The sequence below is a fragment of the Xenopus tropicalis genome, chromosome 6 (assembly GCF_000004195.4).
Source record: "Xenopus tropicalis strain Nigerian chromosome 6, UCB_Xtro_10.0, whole genome shotgun sequence".
Lineage (NCBI taxonomy): Eukaryota > Metazoa > Chordata > Amphibia > Anura > Pipidae > Xenopus > Xenopus tropicalis.
The window spans coordinates 93,332,422-93,357,547 of record NC_030682.2 but is presented as its reverse complement, the minus strand read 5'-3'; the positions used below and the strand labels follow the sequence as shown (position 1 = coordinate 93,357,547).

At 38.0% G+C, this 25,126-nt stretch overlaps 1 protein-coding gene across 3 annotated transcripts in view; it reads right to left on the bottom strand.

Annotated features, from left to right (window-relative positions):
* The window catches only part of atxn1 (ataxin 1), a 172,217-nt gene that overhangs the window by 86,969 nt on the left and 60,122 nt on the right, over positions 1 to 25,126 (bottom strand). For all 3 annotated transcript variants that reach the window (XM_002932692.5, XM_031903742.1, XM_004915283.4), the window contains one exon: positions 7,927 to 8,004. The gene's annotated coding sequence lies outside the window, so the exon portion shown is untranslated. The remainder of the gene's footprint in view (positions 1 to 7,926; positions 8,005 to 25,126) is intronic.

The following is a 25,126-nucleotide window of genomic DNA, read 5'->3' as shown; positions in this document are numbered from 1 at the left end:
ACTTTAAGAATTGGTGCAATGCACAGAGTACAACTTTGCTGTTTAACATCAAGGTGTAAAGCTTTAAAATGAATGGAAAATACTATTTAATAAGATATGTGTATATAACAGATATGCTCTCTGTATTGTGCACTTTTGTTTTGGGGCTTTACTTTGAGATCTTCAAAGATGGCTAATAAGTAGGCAAAGGAACACATTAAGCAACAAGCCCACCAAAAGAAGACATCTATATTTATTTGATCTTTAACAACCAGTTTTGAGTGATTGCAAAGGTTTTAGAAAGGAAGCAAACAAATTACTGAAAGGCCGATATTTCAGACTAACTGAATTTGGTTACATTTATACTGACACCACAAGAAACTCACCTTGCAAAAAATAGAAATTCCACGTAAGAAGGAATGCTCAGTCATCAAAAGCTATTGCATTTATCTACAAATATCTGTGTGTCGAGGTTTTGTTGTGGAGCAAAATAAGGCACAAACATCACCACGCTCCCAGGAGTGATCTCAGCCACCGTCTGAATGTAGTACAGCAAGGAGCGGTGCAAGCACTCATTTATCTCGGTATGACTGAACGTCCTGTCATGTGTTTCACTGTGCTGTGCATGATTACCCTGCACAACTCTGGGGCTAGCACAGGATGGAGGACTCAAAAGAAGCAGTTTTTTTTTTATTTCTTTTTGTTAGTGAAGAGTTTTAGTAAAACATGAAAGAGTTTCACCAATGCCTTTTATACACGACTACAATTTTGCAATAGTATTCTGACATATTGAAAAGTTTCCCTTTACTTAGGGAAAAATTATCTGCTGTAATGCACACTCCTTCCCAATATAGGGCGTAGTGCATGGGAATATCTGTCACAAAAAGGTATGTTGAGTTGAACATATGTGCTGCTGGCAGGGAGTTGCCAGAGCAGCGGAACTGGTACAGTCTTAAGATGGCATGGTTCTACGGAAGCACTAAAAAATATTTTTTTTAAAAACATTTGGCTGAAGACCCAGTTTTTCTCTAAAGATTTGCCCAGTACCTAATATGCAAATTAAAGCCAAATCTAAAAAATGGCACCATCTTTGAACAAAAATCTAACAGCTCTGAATGTAATGTGACATTAAGGAATTATTTGCTTTGGATAAATATTAAGTATTTAATTCTGAAATAGTTCAGCTGCAGTATTTAATTCTGAAATAGTTCAGCTGCAGGATCATCCCAAACTGGCCATCCCAGAGCATTTTTTAAACTCTTTCCTTTCTACCATAAAATACAGTACTGGGGATCACGTCTGAACTAGGATTCAAAATAGTCCCTGGCATTTTAGGTACAGAGGTCCATACAGCACCACCACAGGCCTAATAAATAGGGACTGTCAGCCCTCTGGTATTTGGCAGATTGCCATTTTGGGCCAAGGATAAAGGGCTATAAACATTCATATTGGAGAATGTGGACCTTGTGACTGCCATGCATGTCGAGTTAGAGCCTGCGGTTGCCACATGCAGTTTTGCAGCAATGAAGGGTTGCAGGAAAAAGTTAGTAGGCACATGAAAACTCTTCCTTCCTCAGGAAAAAGGCTCTGATTACACAAAATAGATTAAATGCATTTATGCATGATATCTCCTATATGTATGTGTGTGCCCACTGAGAAATCTTTGTAATGAAGTCCACAAATTTTCCCCAGTGTAGGGCTAATACCAGTGTATTTTAATTGCACCCTTGTTGAGCTACATTTTCATTGTCTTTTAATGGACAGCAACTCAAAAACAAATAATCAATATGAAGGACAGTGGAGTAACTACTCTGCTCAGGGCCCCACTGCAGAGTAGCAATAGCAAACTTACCCGGCTCCCTTCCCTGATGCGCCCTCCTATCGTCTGAGGTGTCCCCTCCGCTCCCCACCCACTCATGTATAAATCCCATATAAAATGCAGAAAGCAGATCCTGTGGTCTGGGTCTCCTTGTCCCTCTGGCTCCCCCTGCGACTGCAGGGTCTGCTTCCTCTGCCCTTCATTATGCCATTGATGAAGGGCCACTAAGGCTGAATGGGATTAACATATAATATTTCCCAAGTGTACCAATAGTAATAATAATACAGGTATAGGACCCGTTATCCAGAATGCTTGGGACCAAGGGTATTCTGGATAAGGGGTCTTTCCTTAATTTGGAGCTCCATAACTTAAGTCTACTGAAAAAATCAATAAAACATTAATTAAACCCGATAGGATTGTTTTGCATCCAATCAGGATTATTTATATCTTAGTTGGGATCAATTACAAGGTACTGTTTTATTACTACAGAGAAAAAGGAAATCAGTTTTAAAATTCTAAATTATTTTATTAAAATGGAGTCTATGGGAGACGGAATGTCAATTACAGATGATGTATACTTATGCAGTAATACGAATGCAGAATAATGCTACTTTATGCCTATGATCATTCACAGGATGCTAGTTTACACATCCAAAAGCATTCCCTAATTTTTCTTGTAGCATGCAGCAGCAAACTTGGACAGTCCACATGTACATATAACAAATAAAGCATTGCAAGGTAACAATGGAATGTAGTCTCCACACCTAGAAGGAAATACATTTGCAGTGCATTGCAGCATGTTTCCAGACACATATTAAATATTTCTAATGTATTAAATCCCCAGATACCCTGCAGTTATGTAAACTTGAATTCAGATAACTTATAGAATAGAGCACTGCTTGAAAAAAAGCCATTGTTACCATCACACAAATATACTTGTAACTCTAGCTAACAGGAAGGTGAAAAAAGGTGATTCATTCACCTCAAGAGAATAGCAGTTACACCCCTATCCCTCTCATTAAGCAATTGTTATCAGATTAAGTGATGCTAGACACATTCAGGGTTATGGGACATGGCAGCCTGTCTCCTTTACAAAGATGTACAAGTAGAGAAGAGTTCATAAACACAAAGATGGCATATTTGTTTGCAGTCAAGGATTTTATGATGGCATCATTCATCATGTCACAGCACTAATGTCACCACAAACTGCATTAACTACTTATTATATATTATTAGATAAAAATGATATTATATGTGATTTACTGATTGCCTTGGAGGACATCTCTAATGCCATGAGGGCAATCAAATCAATAACAAGACATATTGCCTAGGGAATGTTTTTACCACACACACCTACTGAACCCCATAAAGGGCCCATTTAAGGCAAGTAGGGTGACGCTAACTGCTTTAATGGTGGAACATGGGATCTGGACATGGACTAAGCTGAATTTATTATGTAAGGCCGCATTCTACATCAAGAGTTTCTATTTTGGAAAAGCAACTACTATGCTTTTTTTAGGGAGAAATTATTCAAAGTGCTCAAGCTGGGAACCCAAATATAGACCAATGGTCATCATGGTTAAGTCCAAAATGACTGAACTGGGTAGACGTGGTTGTTCCATGTGTTGCCAGCATACTTGTTATAGTAGCTAAGTTACATTGTAAAATAAAATAAATATATTTTCAGTTAGCCAACATCCTTCAGCTGGTTTAGAAGCACTGCAAAATAATGAAAGCAAAATAAATGTTTACAGGGGAATGATTGTGGGAATGTTTTTCACCTATGTCTTGGAGAAGCAACTTATTTAATGTCTCCTGTCCCTTTTGCTTATAGGAGTCAATCTAAAGAACAGAATACATGAATTTAAAGTAGTGAAACCGAAGTATGGCTTTGTCATGAAATTAAACAATATATGTCTCCCTGGCCAATATTCAGCAGAAAAACTGTATAATATAGGAAACAACTAAAATGATAATAATAATGTCTCAAATTCTGAAAAATGATGACAGAAAACCATGAGTATATAATAAATACTATAAACTGAAGTTGAACTAAGCTTCAGCTGAGGTACATTGTGTAGCATATATGCACTGAAAATAAATGCAGGCTAAGTGAAAATGGCTTATTTGTGAAGCACCCAATTTAGTGACTTCAGTAGTTTGCTTAAGAAGTTTTCTTTGGTCCACTCTCACTACTCTGCCTCGGACCAATAAAATCAAACTACTAATTGGTTACTTACAAGGCCAACGCTAGAGAACATGTGACCTCCTGAATGCTGAAAGGCCACCGACTAAGCTGCAGCAATTTGTGTTCATATTTAGCTGCCTACATCCTTCCAAGGCTGTTCGAGGGATTTGCTGTTTAGCTGTGCTGCAGATTAAATACTGTTCACAACTGAATATACTAACAATATTTAACAGCTGTTACCATTCTAATAATAATAGTAATTGTATCCTTATTTATCTTTCCCCAAGTGTCCTCTAGTTTCTGGGGTTGGCTCCAGGGAAATGCTCTTTTTAAACCTGGCCTTAGATATATATATGTTGGATGCCCCCGGAGAAGTACACCTTGGTGGGTGCCCTGTCCTGCCAACATTCTGTAACATAAACGCCATCTAACATATATGAATTTTTTGAGGATGAACTTTCAAATTCATTGCGAGTGGTTTATGACAAATATAGCAAGTAGCAAAATTACTCTAAACCTCAATATATCGTACTTTTTAAATGTGCTGCAAACATAATTATGAATTCAAACATTCCTATCCAAAATATGTTTAGCTGCACTCAGTGGGCAGGAAAGCAGAACGAGGGGGATTCCCTACAATGTGTTCTCAGTTTCCAACAGATCTGTGTGGGATGAATTATCAGGAGATTATAAAGTGAAAGTGGGCCCACATTTCCTCTGCAGTCTTTTACTGTGACTCCATATAGATAGGATCAATGAGTTCAAAATTCATCACTAAAACTTTCTTAGCAGGTCTGGGTTTAGAGGATTTAAGAAGTCATCCCTGGCCATAGAAACTATTTACTGAATGTAGCAGGATATGTTAAAGCTCCTTTCTTACTGTCACAACACAGTTATTCACAAGTGTTTGCTCTGCAAGAAGCAACTGAACACAGGAATGGGTTAGCAGGTCAGACATGAATTATTTAACTTGGAGTGCAAAACACTGCTTGCTTTTTAAATAGTCCTTGTACATTAACAGTACAGGCTGTTCCGGATAATGTTAGTTCATATATACTGTAAAAAGCAGATACTGACAGGCATTATTTTGTTGTCCATATATATACCCACTACTACTAGTTAATCAGATATTGGTGGTGTGGAACAAGCAGCTTGGAAAATGTCCAGTCAGGGTGCTATATTAAGCATATCCTTTTGGGGTGTACAATTTAAAGTTAGTATAAGCTGCAGAACATTCTATAACAAAAGGTCTCCATACATGGAAACAGGGTTGGAGAATGTATATAATCCTTGATATAATAATCCTCCTGCCCTCTGTCTCTCTAGAAATGCTAGAATTCAGTAGAGAAATTTCAAGCAAACAGGTGATAAACTGGGAAATGGAGCGCATGTTAATCCTTGTGACAGTTCCCGTTTAATACTTGCAGTATGACAAATGGTTTCACAGGCCCTTGCCTTTTGAGATGAACATTAATCTTCTTACCGTGGGCCCTTAAATACAAGTAAATTATATTACATATCATTTGTCAAGCCCTTAATGGGCAGATACATTAAATGAATTCAAATCATTACTAACCAGTACAAAGACTCATAGAATTGCATGAAACCTGTAAAGTAATTGCTCAGTGTAAAGTCTGCTACAGACTGTAGACCGGCTGGGGCATCACACCCTAAACACTGTTCCACAGCATGTGTCTGAGATTGTCAGCACATCTGCAGTATAGTAGGAGTACAGAGAATTTGTGGTTAAAACATTTTCTCTGTAACACCCCACTCAATACAAACAACAGCCTTGTACCCTTTTAAACAGTCCCCAAGACTAAAAAGATCAGAAAACTGTGTAGGTTGTAAGTTAAACTCAGCTTAAACACAGCATGGTAAAAAAAGAATTGTTTCATTCTTCAAAATAATCAGCACATAACAAGAATAACAGGCAATTATTAGAATTGTATTGGTTATTCACCCATCACGTATACAAATATGGAAAAATAAAAATGCTTAATAAGGTAAATTACTATATTAAAATGATTACAGCTGATGGCACATAATGGCTTATCTAGTCTGTTATTGCTATGACATGAGAGGCACCAAATGGTTTCAAGCCTCAAAGTTTCACTTCAGCAGAATAAAGTCGTGAAAATATAATATAGGCAAACCTGTGGTTTAAAGAGTTGGGTGCTAGGACCTTTTACTATTTTACATATGCAAAACAGATTAAATTACATTTTGTCTCACTATAATGCAGACTTAGTTTAGTTTTGCATGCTAATCAGCTAGATCACTTCTTAGCAGAACCATTTGAATTCATGTATGGAGCCAAAATGTAATTTCAATATCATTTTAATTTCAATATCATTTTAATTTCAATATCATTTTAAAATATCATTTTAAATATTTATTAAAGACTATACATGTTCTTTAAGAATAAAATTTAAAGGAACAGTAACACCAACAAATTCAAGTGTATAAAAGAAATTCCAATATAATGTACTGTTGCCCTGCACTGGTACAACTGGGGTGTTTGCCTCAGAAACACTACTATGGTTTATATAAAGAATGCAGCTATGTAGCCATGGGGGCAGCCATTCAAAGGAGAAAAGGCACAGGCACTTGTCAGATAACAGATAAAACACTTGTATTCTACAGAGCTTATCTCTTATCTGCTATGTAACCTGTACCTTTTCTCCTTTTCTCCAGCTTGAATGACTGCCCCCAGGGCTACACTGCAGCTTATTTATATAAACTATAGTAGTGTTACTGAAGCAAACACACAACTTTTACCAATGCAGGGCAACAGTACATTATATTTCTTTTACTTTAAAACTTTATTTTTTTGGTGTTACTGTTCCTTTAACTGTAGTTAATTTTTATAAGGTGTGACTCAAAAATACAATCTCTCGCTTTTTGTATATTTATATATATTTAAGCCTTTAGGAGAACTAAAGTCCAAAATATGGTTATAAATGCTGCATTTTATTTATTAGGTGCTGTACCAACAGATGGGTTCAGCAGCTCTATAACAGTATTCTGGGCCTTCAAAGTTGTCCCCAGCAGGAAGCCATCTTGGATCTTGTAAGAGCATCTTTCAACCCATATTCAGGGTCCCTCACATTTTTCTTAGTTTTAACAGATCTTTTTAAATATCACATATACTTTTATACATATAATTAAATCAATTTTTACATTCAGTAAAGCCACAAGTTTAAAAAGCATTGAAGAACTATATCTGAAACATATTTTTACAGATTATACTTATTAAAATAAGCCACACAATTATACAATTACACAAACTAATATGAGGCAGCATGATGGCAATAGATAGTGATTTGCATACTTTTAACTTCTTTTATTTATTAATATCATTCTTATGAGACAAATGTCCCATCTGCTTTGTTAATAAGCATTCAGGATTGTCAGCAATCTGCCCAAGTCTCATATAGGGAAATGATACTACAAGTTAAGGAGGAAAAGGCTTACCATATCTGGAAAACAATAATGTGTAATAAAATATTATTAGAATGCTATTGTTCCAAGCAGTTTCTAATGGCATAAGGAGTAGAATTGTAGCCTTGGTGACATACTGCTTAAAGCAAAGTGATATTTTGGAGACGTTTAGAAAAAAAGTAATTTATTGCACTGGAAAAAAAGTAGAAAGACAAGCACCTCGCTCAAGATCAAGGGAAGATGGTTTTATAATAATCTTGCTGACAAAGATGTATGGTTATGGATTGGAACAGATGCCAAAAGAGAAGATATAATTATTTTTGAATGCTCAGATTTCAGTCGTGCTGGAACATTAATGAGAGTATATTATGTGGAGGTCCAAGGTATTTGCTTTAAGCTGAATGTTTTGTATATTGGGCAGAATTATTCATATTGTGTAACCAACAGTAGATTGTTCAGTAAAACAGTATTAAATGCAGAAATAAAATATGCTCACCAGTCTTGGTTTTATTTCTTGGCATAACTTGTGCATGTAGATAGTTCATGAGGCTTCTCTACCACCATAGCCACCATACTGAGCAAAAAAGAAAAAAGCAACACATTTTCCTTAGTTGTGAAATAGAGAACGTGCTGAATAAAGCTGTGTAAACAGCAGTGGCATTCAATGTTAGCTTATGTGCCTTTTTCCACCTTTCTTTCCACCCTTCTTTACACTAGACTTACGATACATATACCAAAATCTATTACACAGCTTTATACTTTAGTGAGATTTTACCCAAATTGACATTGCTTAATGTTAGTGTTTCATTTATCTTTAGTTTAGTTAGTTAACTTATATACAGTAGATATATAGGCTGGAATTAAAACAAAAAGGCAGAAAATGCAGGGAGCAGAGGGGCAAATGAGACAAATTCGCTATATCACTACAATATAACAATAGAGCTTCATGCTGTGTTACCTGATATATACTCTGCGGGGAAAAAATATTCAGACCCCCCCCCCCCCCCCCCTGTAAAAGTTAGCAAAATCCCTTCCTTCTGGCCAGGGGCAGCAGTCCTTTTCTATAAAATAATTAACCAGAATAAAATGGGGATTGCAGCATTGCCACTTTACTTCAGCTCCGAAGTATTCATTGAATGGGCTTGGGGTGGGTGCATGCATAGTACACTCTGACTTACTAGAACTTACATACTGTGCATGTGCCCAGAATATATATATATATATATAAAATATGTTTTCAGACTGGCACACTGGCTTGTGGGTGCATGCATGTTAGCATGCAAGTTACATTGTATACAGCAATATACTGTACAAATACATTTACACCTGTCAGTTTCAGCTAACACCTAACTGAACAAGTTCAATGGAACCATTGTGATTGGATGTCTGTGACTGTACTGTGTCTTGACAAAGGTCCCCCAGTGGGACAGAAAAGTTGACAATAAATATCTGATTGTTTCACATTATTATTATTATTTGTATTCCTTTTACAAAGCACTGTTAAGAGCAGCACAGTTTTGGTCTTCTGAGCTCAAGAAGGATATTACTGAAATAGAGTCCAAACAAGAAAGATTAAGCTGATAAAGGGTTTGAAATTTCTTAGTTATGAAGAAAGGCAGGCTAAGTTGGGAATGTTAACATTAGACAATAGGGCAGTCACTGAGTATGTCTATGAAGATTCTCATTCATCCATGGACTTTTCTGAGTTTTTCTTGAAAACGTTTCACCACTCATCCGAGTGGCTTCTTCAGTTCAAATGACTGGTAGGGAATTCCCCGGTATTTAAACTCTTGATGGTAGTACAGTCACAGACATCCAATCACAATGGTTCCATTGAACTTGTTCAGTTAGGTGTTAGCTGAAACTGACAGGTGTAAGAAGGTATGATCCAATCACAATGGTACCAAGATTCTCATTGGTGAAGGTGTTAATCCTTCAAAGTACATGACTGGAAGTGTGAACTGTTTTGAAACCGCCGGGGTAAGGATGTCAACGCGCCATTGTATGTTGTATGTCACTGAGTAATGATGAGCAAATTTCTTTGGCAGGCGTGGATTTGCAGCGAATTTCCGCATTTCGCCACTGGCGAATTGTTTTGTGAGACATTTGTGAAAATTTGCTGTGCGTCAAAAAAGTTGCAGTTGAGTCAAAAAAGTTGCAGTCGAGTCAAAATGAGCGTCGCATAAAAATGGGAACAGTCGTGTCAAATTGGCAAAACACAGAAATTCCCCACGAATCCATGCCTGCCGAAAAATTACGCTCTTCGCTACTTCTTATCAAAGTTAGTAGACAACTATGCCAACACAGAGAAAGCTGTTATTGATAACAGGTGGCTATACCAAACATCAGTGTATGGTTCTGGCAGTAGTATGCCATTTTTCTTGTTAGATATTATTGTCTGAATCTCAGAAGATTAGAAGAATAGAGTTTTCTTTGGAATGACAGGCAATCAAGTTAGTAGTTAGGGTAAAATAAATAAAAAGATGTCAACAGGAAATCTTACATTTCTGCTTCCTCATTCATCTGCTTCCAAATAACTCATTTTGTCTAAAGTTCAAAGGATTTTGTTTTAATAAAATAATGCTCAGGGAAAAGTTTGACATTATCATTGGTTATACAAAAAGGCTTGAGAAGAGCCATTCCACAAAACTAGGCCCATACAAACAAAAAATGGGTTTATTTAGTGTGAATATCTTGTAATCCTAATTTCTTGCTTAGTTAATATGCTATTATAAAAGAAGTCATATGTGATATCATTCTATTTTTGTAAATATGTCATGCACTGGTGGTTTGGGGCATTGGCATATTTATGTTTTTAAAACCAACATGGACAATAAAAGTATGTTTCTAAATAGGAAGCCCTGAAGCTATAAACGCAGGGGCTGCATGACAAGGGATCCGAATGACCAGCAGCCAGATTACACTGGTTTATGTTTAAAGATTGGAAAATCAGATGCAGCTGTGATTGGGTGAGAAGCAAAAAGTTAAGGAGGGGGAAAGCTGGGCTGGGGGTGGAGAAGGATAGGGATGTGATGTCACAAGAGAAGGAGTTCACTTCCTATCTTCTGAACAGGTAGAAACATCCCTCCCACCCTCCCCTTATTTTTGCATATTTTGTAAAATGCCAGGATTTTTTCTTCTTTATGCTCTCATATTATCTGTTAATAACAGAATGTGAAAGTTTTCCTATATGCACTGTTATATTGTGGTTTCGGTAACACTATACAGTATGAATGTGAGAGTCTGCATGGTATTATTTATGTTAAATGAAAGTCAAATCCTTGATCCAGGGAATTTTCCGATCGCCAGGTGGGGTCAGGAAGGAATTTTTTCCCTCTTGAGCCATAATTGGCACAGGCTTCAGGCTGGTTTTTTTGCCTTCCTCTGGATCAAAACAGTTGATATATGTTAATGTATTTTAAGTTGTATCTGTCACAGCAGTGGTAGGACCTTGCCAGAGTACTGCACAGGAAATTTTAGCAGAGGGAGAAAGGAGCTTCTCTCCTTTGACTGCAAGGTGGGTATATTATACAGACGCTACTACTGCTTGTGCTAGGTGACAGCTTGCTTGGATTTCCTATCATCGAGGCACTGCAGATTCAGGACCGGCAGCAGGACTGCTGAACTTCTCTCATGGTGGGAGATGCAGCTCCTGCTGGTAGCAGAGTTTGGGGCCATCCTCTCTGTAGGTAGAGGCAGCCTAATACTCAGTGGTGGATATAATGACATAGTGCTGATCTCAAGTCTTCAGTAAGGAACAGCAGATCATAGTAGCGATCTCTTATGGAATTCTGGCTTTGAATATTGCCTTGGGGTGAGGCTGGCAAGGTCCTATTTATTTGATAAAATGTGAATAAATGCTGTGGCCTCTTTTTAACCCATTTCCGGCTCCACCATTGTTACATAATGTATGTAACAATGGTGTTCAGAGGGATGGCTGAAGGCGAAGGGCAATTGAGGAGTCCCCTTGTCAAGATATAGCACAGGAGTATACTTATAAATACATTGTAAACATGTTTGATGTTTGATGTTTTTTCATGACTAAAATGAAAAATGAAATCATGGTTGTGGTGTGGTATGACTGAGTAGGCAGAGCATGTATCTTTCTCATGAAAACAACTGGTGGAGCTCTGATCAAAACTAGAAGTAAACACTTCAATGCTGTTTTCAGAAAAGTCGTTACTATATTTTGGATCCCAGGAGCCAACACTCGTAAACAAAAATATTCAGATAGCGTTTATACACCTTTAGTTTTAACCTTCTGGGTTTCAAAGTAACCCTATGGACTACAACATAGCATTTGAGAACGTATTCCTTCAAGGTGCTAAGAGTGGCTCACTCGGAGGCCCTCTTAGGCCATCTGGGCAAAGAAAACACAAACAGACAACGTAATCATTGACTATAAGATTTTTCAACATGGCCATTTAAACCTAAAGAGATATCAATGGATTCAGATGGTTCTCTGGGAGGCCTTGTCAGACCAGTGACCAAAGAGAGCATTGATAAAGAAACGTGATTGGAAAACAGATGATGTCCAATTAATAGATTTCTATAGATTCAAGCAGTGGAGTAACAACATGTTATCGGGCCCCAATTTAATTTACGGCCCAAAACACTGGTAAGTTGACCCATTCTACCAAGATATAATAAAATTGCTAATTGATTGGGGCCTTACTGGGCACTCCTGGGTTCCCCTGCAGCTGCAGGGTCTGCTTTATCTGTAATTACACCATTGGATTCAAGAAGGTATGAGAAATTCATCTGAACCACATTGGTTGGCAATATGGTCAGGTTTTAGGCTTGTGATACAAGATGGGAAAAAAAGACTGGACTAAAGCTATTAGCATCGAAGCCAGCAGATTTCGGTTACCAAATACTGCCCACTTTCCTGTAAATATGGCTGCAGAGAAGACAAGCACAACAAAGACCTTTCCGCACACCCTGGCTCTCCAAAATAACTAAACGCCCGGTGCACACTGCTGGAGGGATCGGCACCCTCCCAAATCCAATCTAGCGACAGAAGCAAATGGCACGCAGGGCTGCAAACAAGGGAAACCCTTAAAAATTTTTATTGCGGAGGTGCAACGTTTAGGGGCAAAATAACCCCTTTATGCTTGATAAATGGGTTATTTTGCCCCAAAACGTTGCACCTCTGTAATAAAAAATTTTAAGGGTTTCCCTTGTTTGCAGCCCTGAGTGCCATTTGCTTCTGTCGCTAGATTGCAGAGAAGACAAGGAAATTTAAGCATGACATAAAATATATAAATAAAATAATTTACATTTTTGCTTATTTATATATCTATATAATATACATATGCTGGTATATGTTCTCACTCAATTCCTTTATCTGCATTGAATTATGTCAGCCAAGAGTCAACATCTTAACCAATGTGTCTAAAGAAATATGAAGTCTATCTGCATAAATCATCTGACACAATGTTGTATAATCTGCAAAATCTGAATTTTTTCCAGGCCTACTTCCAGATAATTAATAAATATACCGAAAATAACCTGCCCAGTACTTATCGGTCAGTAATTCCCAGCTGTTCATCCCCGACACAAACTGAAGAAAGCAATGTATTAATACATAAGCTTTTCTGACTGCTCTCACGTATCCTATACCCAATATTTGTCTAATAACTGCCATTTAAGTAAGAAACATGTGGCTGATTTGAAAAGTTACCAGCTCAAGAATTTCATGTTATAGCAGCAATGTTCATTCAAAAAATGGGTTATATTTTAAGCAAACACTCTCTTGCCAGGATAAAACACCACTCATGCAATTTAGGCACGAGGCATGTTAACCCCAAAAATTTGCCTAACATAAGGAGTGCAAATATTTTGTTATAAGCAAATTTAAGAGGGCTTTTCTTTATTTTAGCTACCAATTCATCTGGAAGCCTTAAGTCACCAACTCACCAAGACTGTACCTAACAAAGGGACCTGGAGAGGATGACTGTGGAGACTTATTCCCCCCCTTCCAACCTTATCCCCCAATATAACCACATGACACAAGAAAAACACACTGACACCGTTCTGTGGGTGGAGTTCGGCCACAGCTTTATTAAAGAGTCCAACATCAGAAATAGTCCTTGCCATGTATTTCAAACTTTAACAAACATCACAACAAACTTTTTAGCTGTTTTATAACAAATGCTGGCCACTGCGAATGCAGTGGGCATGTGGAAACCATCAAACAACACCAGAAATTAAAGAAATTATCCCTTTGCTGTGACAGACCAAACATATATACACATATATAAATCTTTTACATTTTTTTTTATATTTTAATAAAAAGAACCTGAAAAGAAAACATAAAACATGTAAATTGAGCGAAATTACAGGCCTGTAGTTCCCTAGCTAAATGTGCTTAAACAGGGAGGGGGGGAGGGAGATACCGCTCTGTGTTGCAGGGGTGAGATGCTGCTGTGAGAGAGCTGGCAGGCAAAAGGGGAAGGGGTGAGTAAGGAGTCTTTCTTTCCCGCCCAGTAGCTGAGCAAGTTAACTCCTCATGTGCTGGAGGGAATTGAGCCCCGGCTGGCTCCACAGTCCCTCAGTGCTTTCATGAGGTATTTCAGCGCTGTCTAACAAAGATAAAGAGCAATTACTTTATCAATAGACAAGTTAGAATTTGGCTGTCTATCTATCAAATGATTATTTCTGATAAATAAAAAGGTCATTCCCATCAATGCAGTGCAGTGTTCCACACCTAGTTGTTGCTGAATAGGGCAATGACCCTTGTCTGTTTGAGGCTGTACTTAATGTAAGGTGGATGTTGTCCATACTGTGCATCACTAATTCAGGATTTATAAGACCTGCAACCAGTAGTAGCCATATTTCACTGGCTGCTCATAGTGTATCTAGTGGTGCAGGGCTTTCATTAAAATCTCAAAACATGTCTGGCTCTGCCTTCAAAAGGAATGCAATAGAAACACAGCAGGGAACCAATATAGCTATCATGCATTTTCAAAAAATAAAGAGCAAGCAAATGCAGTGCCAATGATTTTTAGTTTCATGGGCCACCATCAACTAGCTCATAGTTATGAGGACACTGTAATCCTGATTTTTTTTTTTTTCAAATTATACCTCTCCATCTCACATGTCAATAAGTTCAAGGACAATTCCAGGACATTTTAATAATTATCCTCTACCCCTGCTGTTGGCTAATCCTTAACTTACTAATCAAGTATGACGTATTGGCTCAGTGGATGACAAAAAGGAATCTTAGTTTAGAGAACATACCTGTGACCCTGGAAAATCTCAGGCACCAAGTATCATATGGGGCAGGGATTCATTTATTTAAAACTAGTGTATAGAAGTATGTAAATGTAAGTCAACTATATAAGAATGTAAAATGTATTATTAGGTAAACTATATCCCTAACCATTGTCTGTCTGTCTATCTATCTATCTATCTATCTGTGCGCAGTATAGGCAAAAGCTGTACTAACAAAAATGTGGCTTTTTTACTCTAATGCACATGGTTGGAAGAGGATCACTGTCCTGCATGTACCCCGGGCTGGTGCAATTTTCCACCATACAACTCAAATCTGCCCGATATCGCCCACAGTAAGTGGGCATATTGGGAAAAGATCTGTTCGTTGGCGACCTTGCCATCTTATAGCGGATCCTACAGTGTATGGCCACCTTTAGGGACATATTTATTATAGTGTGTAAGCCAGCATAACCAGTGATGTTGTCTATAGCAACCAATTGGCAATTAAATTTCAACAGTCACCTATAAGTTAAGAAACAAAAGCAAAGATCTGAATATAATTCTGCCCTATAGGGTTGCCAGAACTGAAACCATTGATTTCAAATACAATCTACAAGCTCCAAAAAATCTGGCCTTGCAGGTTAATTTGTGGAAGTAATAAAAGCAGTTCTCAGGGATTTATAACAATAATTATCACTTAATTCTCAGCAATACAGGAAGGATATAGTAAGATGTAATTTAACATAATTTAAGGACTACAATGAAACACTGGTTTTGAACTTTCATGTTGTAACTCCCGTTTCTAGGGTTTATAGTGATATGCAAACTGATCAGGTTCATATATATTACTTTTATTACTACAGTTACAATTTTAATGGTGTATATTTTTTTTCACTGGTTCCTTTAGGTAGCTAGCACACACAACCATACACCCTGAGGTATTATACTTGAAAAAATATGCTATCAAAAGCAGCATTCATGCTAGCTGAGTGTAGGATGCAATGTAGGTTTCATTTAATATGCTATAAAGAGTTTTGATGCAGCTATAGTCTTTCATCAAAGCCGCTATCAATGCTGTGACTCACACACTGTCGCCTCCATAATGACAAAGAACATTAATATCCCAGACAGGTCACCCACACCTGCCTTGGTGCATAATCACGCAGCATGCACGGTGTCTACTGAAGCCATTCTGTGGAGAAATGTGCATGTAGGAAAGCTCACAGCAATTTGTTTATATTGACTTATTTCATGCATTTCAACAACAATAAGGTTAAAACACATTATTATTCTACATATAAAATAAAGTCAACATATTGGTCCAGATTCAGTTCAGTGAGAAAAAGGTTTATTGCGTGAAAACTCACGGATAAGATTCAATTTTAGATGCAGTTCAATTCAGAAAAACTTATCTCAGTTTATCACTTGAAACTCCATTGAAATCTATGGGAAAAAACTGGAACTGAAACTGGAGAGTTTTTCTCCTTGAATGAAAGTTCATGAGATAACATTTTCTCATTGAACTGAATCTGGTCCATTATGTACTGTGCACAATTATGATTTTTTATTTATATAGCACCAACATAATGCACAGCTATTTACAGAAATTTGACATAATTCACATCAGTCCCTGTATATTCACACATACAGTTACTATCTGGCCTGTATATTACCAGCCTAGCTGGTAATACAACCTGCCAAGGCTGAGTTTGTTATTACAACTTTACTGGCAACATAAGTCCCTTGCTCACATCCGATTTGCCCCAATTTTACCTTTTTTTCTTTCTGGATGCACTACGAAACCCGTCCTCTGACCACACACATGCCATAGCTCCATCACTTTTATGTCACAACCCAAATCCTTCTGTTCCCGCCTCACACCAGTCAGTAAAAATTATTCAGAAATGTGGCAACCCTATTCACACACATTAATAAGGAAACGACAATCCTGTTTGCATATTTTTAGAGTGTGGAAGGAAACGGGACACATACCATGCAGACACTGGAACATACAGAATAAATAGTGATTTGGTTTGGAATCAAACCTAGGACTCCAATGCTGCAAGGCTGCTGCAAAATGATATACCCCTAGTCTTAACACATTATTAATTTAAAATATTATAGAAAAAAATAATACTATGACCCACAGCTGAATATTATTAGGTGGATCAATATTCAGGCTCATTTAGTAAGGATACGCAGCATGCAAGCCCTTCCAGTTTGTGCCTGTATGTTACCCAACCACTCAGATTGTAAGCTCTACGGGGCAGGGACCTCCTTCCTACTGTGTCTCATACCACATGCCACTTATATATATATACATATATGTATTTATTGTATTTATTTATTATATCACTTGTCCTCCCTGTGTGTAATTTTGTATTCTGTAAGACTGTACAGCGCTGCGTACCCTTGTGGCGCTTTATAAATAAAGTTATACATACATACATTAGAGGCGCAAGTCTCACTTGGGCCACACACACTCAGTGCCCCTCATCAGAGTATGTCCCCTTGTGACTATCCTAAAATACAACCCACAGACAGCACATAACACTTTATGTAGACAAAGAAGCCATATATGTTTATGCGATTCTTGCCCCTACTGGTGAAATCCAACAATCTGCCCCAAGTTGTTACTACTGCTGGGTCTGCCTGATTACATGCCTACGTAACAGATTTGTACAAAAAGAATTCTCTCAGTTCTTCTCTAAAGATAGTCCATCACTATCTGTGCTGGTGTATGCATTTATTTCTCCAATAATGTGGGTTATGCCATTTTTGTTTAATTTACATTTGTTTCATTTCTAAGACCTTATATATTTATATCCTACATCTTATCTTACATTATTCACTTTTGTTAAAACAAGAAATGCCCAAGGCTGGTTTCTGCCCCAACACAACAAAATTACCTTGGTTAATGAATAAAGTATGTGTGTAATATTTATTAGATTTCTTTTACTATTTACATGCATGCATGGAGATATCCAAACAGTGTGTAGCTGCTGAAGTACGATTCACAGAAAAACACTTGAAACTAAATGATGGTATAGGGTGTTAGAAGTTCGAATTCTATAGAGCTGGAGGGATGCAGGATGGACATGCTTAATGCATTTTATCTAAAGTTAGGACCAAGACTCCCCCAGCACCAATGTACCTCTCTTCTCTAAATCCAATGGTGAAGAATGAGCAAAGGTAGTTAGACTTTGTCTCTGTTTAGTCTATTTACAGAACAAAATAAATCAGTTTTGGAAAAGATTCAAATGAAAATTCCTGGGAACAGATTCCAAAATGCCTTCTGTATAATCCTTCAATATGTGTATAAACACAAGGAGTACACATTCAGAATTCTTTTGGACTGAGTGTATCACTAAGCCCAACTTAAATATTTATATATAATAGAAAAATCAGCCTACTGTCTTTACTTCAGCTCTAATTTAATTGCTAAAAAATGCAACGTAGGAATAACTAGTTAAGGGACCTTCAGGTTTCACTTAAAAGGCAGTTTAGGCTCCCTGACAAACCTGCAGTGTAGTACAGATTGAAGGTGAATGGAATTTACTCTGAAGGTGGACAAGAATAAAATTAAATCATAATGGATAACAAGACTGAGGAAGTAGCTGCACTCTGTATTGCACCATGTTATACAGGAACAATATTTGAGGAAATTGTACAAAATGGGGCAATGTGCCTATGTAGAAGAGTTTTTATTTTTATCTTTGTGATACTGAATCTATTCTGACTAATGTGTACTTACTTACAATAAGTTACTTTTTAGTTGCACAGAGGGTCCATTTTCTAAGCACAGTTGGACAGATGCCAGAATTCTCTAAAAGTAAAATATTAGCGCTGCATTCTATGTTTTACATACAAATTATGCTAAAGTACAATGACATCTATTCTATTTCTCAACAAGAACAGATCCAGAGCTTAGCTTGGGGCCACACTTCACTTCATTTGGGGGAACACAAATCCATAATTGTGCTGAGTTGACTGTATTTCACAATCTTTTAACAGAGTTCATTCAATGGAGTCTTGGGACCTCAGCAATCACTGTTAAGTGCATAGGTTTTCCATGAATAAAATGAGCCAAATAGTAAGTAGTTGGCTATTAAACTTAACAACACCTCAGAGAGCAGCAAAACTCCTCTGTCTCATTACACCCAGTCATGTGACATTACTGGCAAGTCAGCACAGCCGCAGGGATCATATTATAATCCCCAGTGTGGCTCATTGGAGGTATGTTAATCATTTGTGTTTGATAGAGACCATTGCTTTTTTACAGGGATTATTGTGAATGGCAGGACATCCATGTTTAGAATGATCATTTACGCATCAGAGCCAGACATAGTAAAAAGGGTGTCCAGAGAAATGTAGGAGCCCAAAAACCATTGTACACACTAGAAATTTACATCCAAATGTATTAAACAACATGACATACAATTTACCATTTACCATAGACATTTCCTTTTTTTTTTGCCCTAACACCTTCCCTCTTTTCTGGTCTCAGGCAACACCAACAGACAGGATATAGTCACACTTAGAATTTTATGTATTTTTGTACCCTACATTAAAGGTGGCCACACACGTGGCGATTTGCGATCTTTCGTGCGACCATCGCTCACACGAAAGATCGTACAATCAGCAACAAACCGTTCAGGGCTGAAACAGCAGATAAGGAGGTAGAAACAATAGGATTTCTATCTCCTTCCGTCGATTCAGCCCTGAAGGCAGATTTTGGTCAGGCGCCTTCTATGGCGCCCGATCAAAATCTTTTAACTGGCCCGATCGGCGAGTCGACCGATATCAGCAGGTTCCCGACTTGCCATACACGCACCGAATATCGTACGAAACAAGGTTTCGTATGATATTATCGGTGCGTGTATGGCCAGCTTAAGGTCTAATAGCTGAATGTGACAAGTTTGTCTTTCCTTTAACAGTTAGTTAAACTAATGTAGAATGTAGAAATGAACATTGTAGGACCATTCACAGTGAAGTAAATAATACAGTGTAGTAACCAGACTTTACTGGGGGCAGACAATATCTGACAAGGAGAGCATACATGTGTCTCTAATAAACTTCTAAGCTTCAGCAGTTACCAACTGAAACAAATACATGCCAGGGACTGCACCTTCTTCCTACGCAAGTGAAATGTAGTGACAAAATAAAATTCGACTAAATTGTGAAACGAAAGTTTTGCCATGTTCTTTTTGTGTTTTCTGTTAAACAGCTGTGCCACGGGCTATGATCAATTCAAAACTGCTGTATGTGTATGAAAACAAATAGAGTTAAGGTTTATTTGCAAGAAAACAGGTTGTTTTTCATGTAATGATAAAGATTCAAGGACATTTGAACTGTAAAATGTGAGGCACAAATATGTATCATCAGGTGGAAACATGTACTCATCAGAGTGCTGTATCTTATCATGCACATGTATATATTTTTATTGTACCAATACAAAAGTTTTCCACACTGAAAAATACAGAGGAAGTAGATGCTAAACAAATGATAAAATAATACACAGAAAAAAGCATATTTATTATGGTGTGAAACTAGAGCTCACCCCAGTCTGCCAGACTGAAACTCCACCACTCTCTTTTGACTTGTTTGGAATTTTTAGGGACATATTTATCATGGGGTGAAAGGGATAGTCCACCATTTGCTAAAGTACACCCTAAAGATTGATGCACATAATAGTTATTAAGATCAAGCTACAGTAGATTTAGAAGTAATTAAAGGCATTTGCACTGCTCTTTAAGGCTCTATGCTAGGGGTGCTGTGCATGAACCTATGATGGTGAACCTTAATGCCTTGCGAGGCAACTTCGGTGATTTGCCGGTGGGATGGTAGTTTGGGGAGATTAGTCGCCTGTGACAAGGGAGATTTGTCGCGGGCAACTAATCTCCCCGTGTGCCAGAGCCCTTAAGGTGAATCACAAGCAACAAGGACATTTTTGGTGAAGGGGTGGTTCACCTTTACATTAACGTTCTATCAGGGCTATGTAATAAAAGGCACTACGTTCGTCTAGCAGCAGTACTGGTTATCTGAACAGCAAACATTTTTGATTGCTATGGGTTACCACTACTGGGCAAACGCGCCTTTTATTACATAAGAGGGTATAAGTTATAGAATAATCTATTCTTAGCAGCTTTTCGTTGGTCTTCATTTTTATATATGTTAAATTATTTACATTCCTCTTCTGCATCTTTCCAGCTTACAAATGGAGTCACTTACCCTGCAAACAAAAAACTATTGCTTTGTGAGGCTTTAATTTATTGTTACTTCACATTACTTTCTATTCCAGCACTCTCCCATTATCTCATTTAAAACACTGCTTGGTTGCTAGAGTTACATAGTTACATAGTTACATAGGGTTGAAAAAAGACCAGTGTCCATCAAGTTCAACCCATCCAAGTAAACCCAGCACACCTAACCCACACCTACCAATCTATACACTCACATACATAAACTATAAATACAACCACTAATACTAACTGTAGATATTAGTATCACAATAGCCTTGGTAAATTAGACACTAGCCAGGGTTGGACTGGGATGGCTGCCCCCAAGCTTTTACAGTATATGTTTGCAAGGTTCAGGCTTACCAGCATGATCCAATGTAACAGCTATATGGTGCAACATCTAGACATCATTCCGGTATCTCTGTCTAAAAATGCACCACAGCACTAATGTTTATCATGATACTAGCATGTCATAAATACAATTAAATATTATCGCATTTATGATACAGAGAAGTTTATTTTCCTAGAACCTGTTTTTTTCTCCATTTTATTGTAGTTTCAGTGTTACAGTATTGTTCTGAACACAAGCTGTAAATTAAGATGTTTGGCTGTATTCTGTATCACTGGTCATGTATAAGGCAAGGGCTAAAAGTGCAGACAGCTGTATTAACCTACAGCTGCATCAAAATTAAATGGGACATTACTAAATATCATACCTCCCAACTGTCCCGCTTTACACAGGACAGTCCCGATTTTGTCTCTCTGTCCCGCAGTCCCGGATAGCTGCCGATTTGTCCCGCTTTTAAAATTCTCTGCTCTCATGCCATCACACGCGTCTTTCGTTAGCACCGCAGCTTCTGCGCCGCTCAGTTCAGTTCTAACATTTTATGGATTCTCAGTGCAGAAACTGCCGTGCTAACAAGAGACATGCGTGTGACATCACAGGGAGGAGAAGAAGAGCCGGGGTTGCAGCTGGTGGTAGGAGCAGGGAGAGCCGCAGAATGCAGGGGGACACTGTGGAGGATGCTGGAGGAAGGTAAGGGGCAACTGGAGGACGCTGGGAGGCAACTGGAGGAAGGTAAGGGGCAGCTGGGGGACGCTGGGGAGGACGTTTCGGGGGAGCTGAAGGATTTTGGGTGGATGCTGGGGGGAGCTGAAGGATGTTGGGGAGGACACTGGGGGGAGCTGGAGGATGTTGGGTGGATGCTGGAGGGAGCTGGAGGATGTTGGGTGGATGCTGGAGGGAGCTGGAGGATGTTGGGTGGGTGCTGGGGGGTCTAGAGGATGTTGGGAGGATGCTGGGGGGAGCTGGAGGATATTGGGAGGATGCTGGGGGAGCTGGAGGATGTTGGGAGGATGCTGGGGGTGTGTGGCCATAAAGTGGGCGTGGCCTAAAAAATTTGGCCACGCTGCGCACAGCAGATATTTTTGTCCCTCTTTCTACTTTTCAAATGTTGGGAGGTATGAAATATACCGCTGTTGGTGAAATAAACATTGCATATAGGATGTTCCAGTTGTTTGTTTAGCATTTACAATAGGCCACCATATTACTGTTTAGCTGACCTTTCACAGCAGCTAAAGGTGGTTATACACGAACTGATAAAAGCTGCCAACAGACCACGGAACAGCTTATCAGCCCCTGTATGGGGCCCACCTACAGGCCTACCCCACGTATGTCTGCCCATAAATTGGGCAGATGTCAAGCAGGCAGATTTAAAAATTTGCCTGCATCCTGTCAGTGTCATCTGATATCACTTACCTCAAGGTGGCCATATCAGGGAAATATCTCCTCCTTTAGTGTACTCGCCAAACAAACAGATCTTTCAGTGTATGGCCAGCTTTAGTCTATGATACTGAGGCAACCACATAGGCTAGTTTGTAAAGAATTATATGTGATATTTAAAGTATGGTTTATTTTATCTCTTAATAAATATTAAGACAGATAGATATAGTTAGATAGATAGAAAGATAGATAGATAGATCCGAAATCCACATTAAATACCAATACATGCACAGTAAAAGTTTATTAGTCCCAATTAATCTAATGATGGATTAATTAGTGATCAACATTCACAATGACTGAACCCTTAATAGTTCAAACAATAATTAGTCACAATAGAGCAAGCTAGAACACTATATTTATTCTGCAGAATGCTTCACCATACCTAAGTAAACAGCCATAGAAGCTCCCTCTGTTTGTTTAAGATAGCAGCTGCGATTTTGGATTGGTCTGTTTGCACACTGCTCCTGGAACGGCTCTAAACTCAGAGTACACAGCAGAGAGGGGAGGGGGAGAGAGATGATATGGGAGGGGGATAGAGGAGAAAACTGTGCAGACTTGTGCTGTGCCCTGAAGGATTTTTCTGAGAGCAGGAAGTCTGACACGGAAGATCATGTGTACAGAGTGAAAGGAAAGAAATGTAGTGTTTCTTTTAACTGAGGATTAACTAAGCAGTTCTGTAAGTGTTTATGGCTGTATTTACATAGATATTTCTGATAAAGCCTGCTTTTAGCTTTTTTTTTACTAGTTTTTACTTTTCCTTCTCCATTAAGGTCCAAAAATGTATGCTTCGCTATAATAGATTTGGAAGACCATTCACATTTTGTATATGCCAAAGCCACACATGGCACCAGTGCAATGATATGATCTGGCTTTTTACAGATTACCAAATTCCATGACCCTTTAATTAAATGCTCCATATTAGTGCATCTCTATTGTAAGAACATACAGTTGTAGCTTACTGTAGCTTGTACACTTCAAAAGACTACAGCATCTGGGAAATTCCTGCTGATGCATCTGCATTTAGTCAGGCAAATACTCATATCCCAAGTGGATTGTAAAGGGAATCCACTATACCAACAAAATTAAATCTGCTTATATGGGCAAAACTTTGCCATGCAATAAATTTACAGAGACTCGCTGACTATTCTTAGTTATTAGCATCAGCGATATATTTCATGTATACTTCACATTACATTTTATTATATAAAAGTTAATCTAGGCAAGGGGCATACATAGTATATGTGTTTAACTTAACCACAAAATAAATTTAAAAAAAAATATTTTTTAAAAACCAAATGAGAGCTGTTCTGAGTAATGGCTCTTTAAAGGAGAACTATACCCCCCCCCCCAAACAATGCAGATCTCTAAATAGATCTCACATAAAACAGCCTATATGTAAAATCCTGTTTCATCTAAATAAACTATATACTTTTTGGTAGCATGCATGTAACCCTTTTCTTACCACACTGCTGTAGAATCAGATCACACTCTCTTTTCTTGGCTGTTACTTATTTGCAGTTCAGTAGACCTGACCCATCTTTGCATGAAAGATACTGCGAACTGGGATTTACAGCACAGTGCATCCACATAGTGAGTATAAGTTTTCTTTAATCAGCTCTAGTAGGGTAGAGCAGAGAATCGCAAACTGTGTAAGGCTCTACAAAGTAATCAAAAGATTCATATGGCACACATGGAGGCACATTTATTAACATACTGATTTTCGTGGTTGTAGAGGACTTGAGTTGAAAAAGCACAAAAGGAAGTAGAATGCAGAATTAAAATGAAAACAACATGAAAACCATGAATTCTTCCTGGTTTTTATATTTTCCTATGAATCGTGGACTTCCAAGTTCAGATGGTAGCTGTCTATATGCTGACACAGCAGAAGAATAGATGTGTAGGCACACAGCATAAAATAAGCATAGCTTATGATAACTACTGCCAAAATAAATGCCAATTTACTGTAGACCTCTGTGCAAACACATATACCCTCTTTTACAGTTGGACGTAATTATAGCTTGAAGATTGCAATCATGATTTGTTCTATAAAAGGTCATTCTAATCTTGATATACACCTACTGTACACATGCAAAGGAGAAAATGAAAGTAAGTAAATAGACAACAGTGATGCTTGGCTTGCAAAAAATGCCAACCCCTTTGTTACTGTATGCCAGATGCTAATTAGTTCAGGTGCACAAAATTATCCTGACAACCCACATAATTATTTGAAGAGCTCTCCATCAGTGTTTAATAATAGGGATTCCCATTATTGCAGAATAAATACACCTGCCTCTGTAAGGTGCCTCATTTAGGCAGTAAAGATTCAAATATTAAAACCTATGAGTTGAATAACATTGTGAAGGTGAAGAAAAGCACTGATCAAGAAAAAGGGATATATTATAAAAAATGATCAATGCTATCCATGCACATATTGGTTTGACTATATCATTTGGCCATTT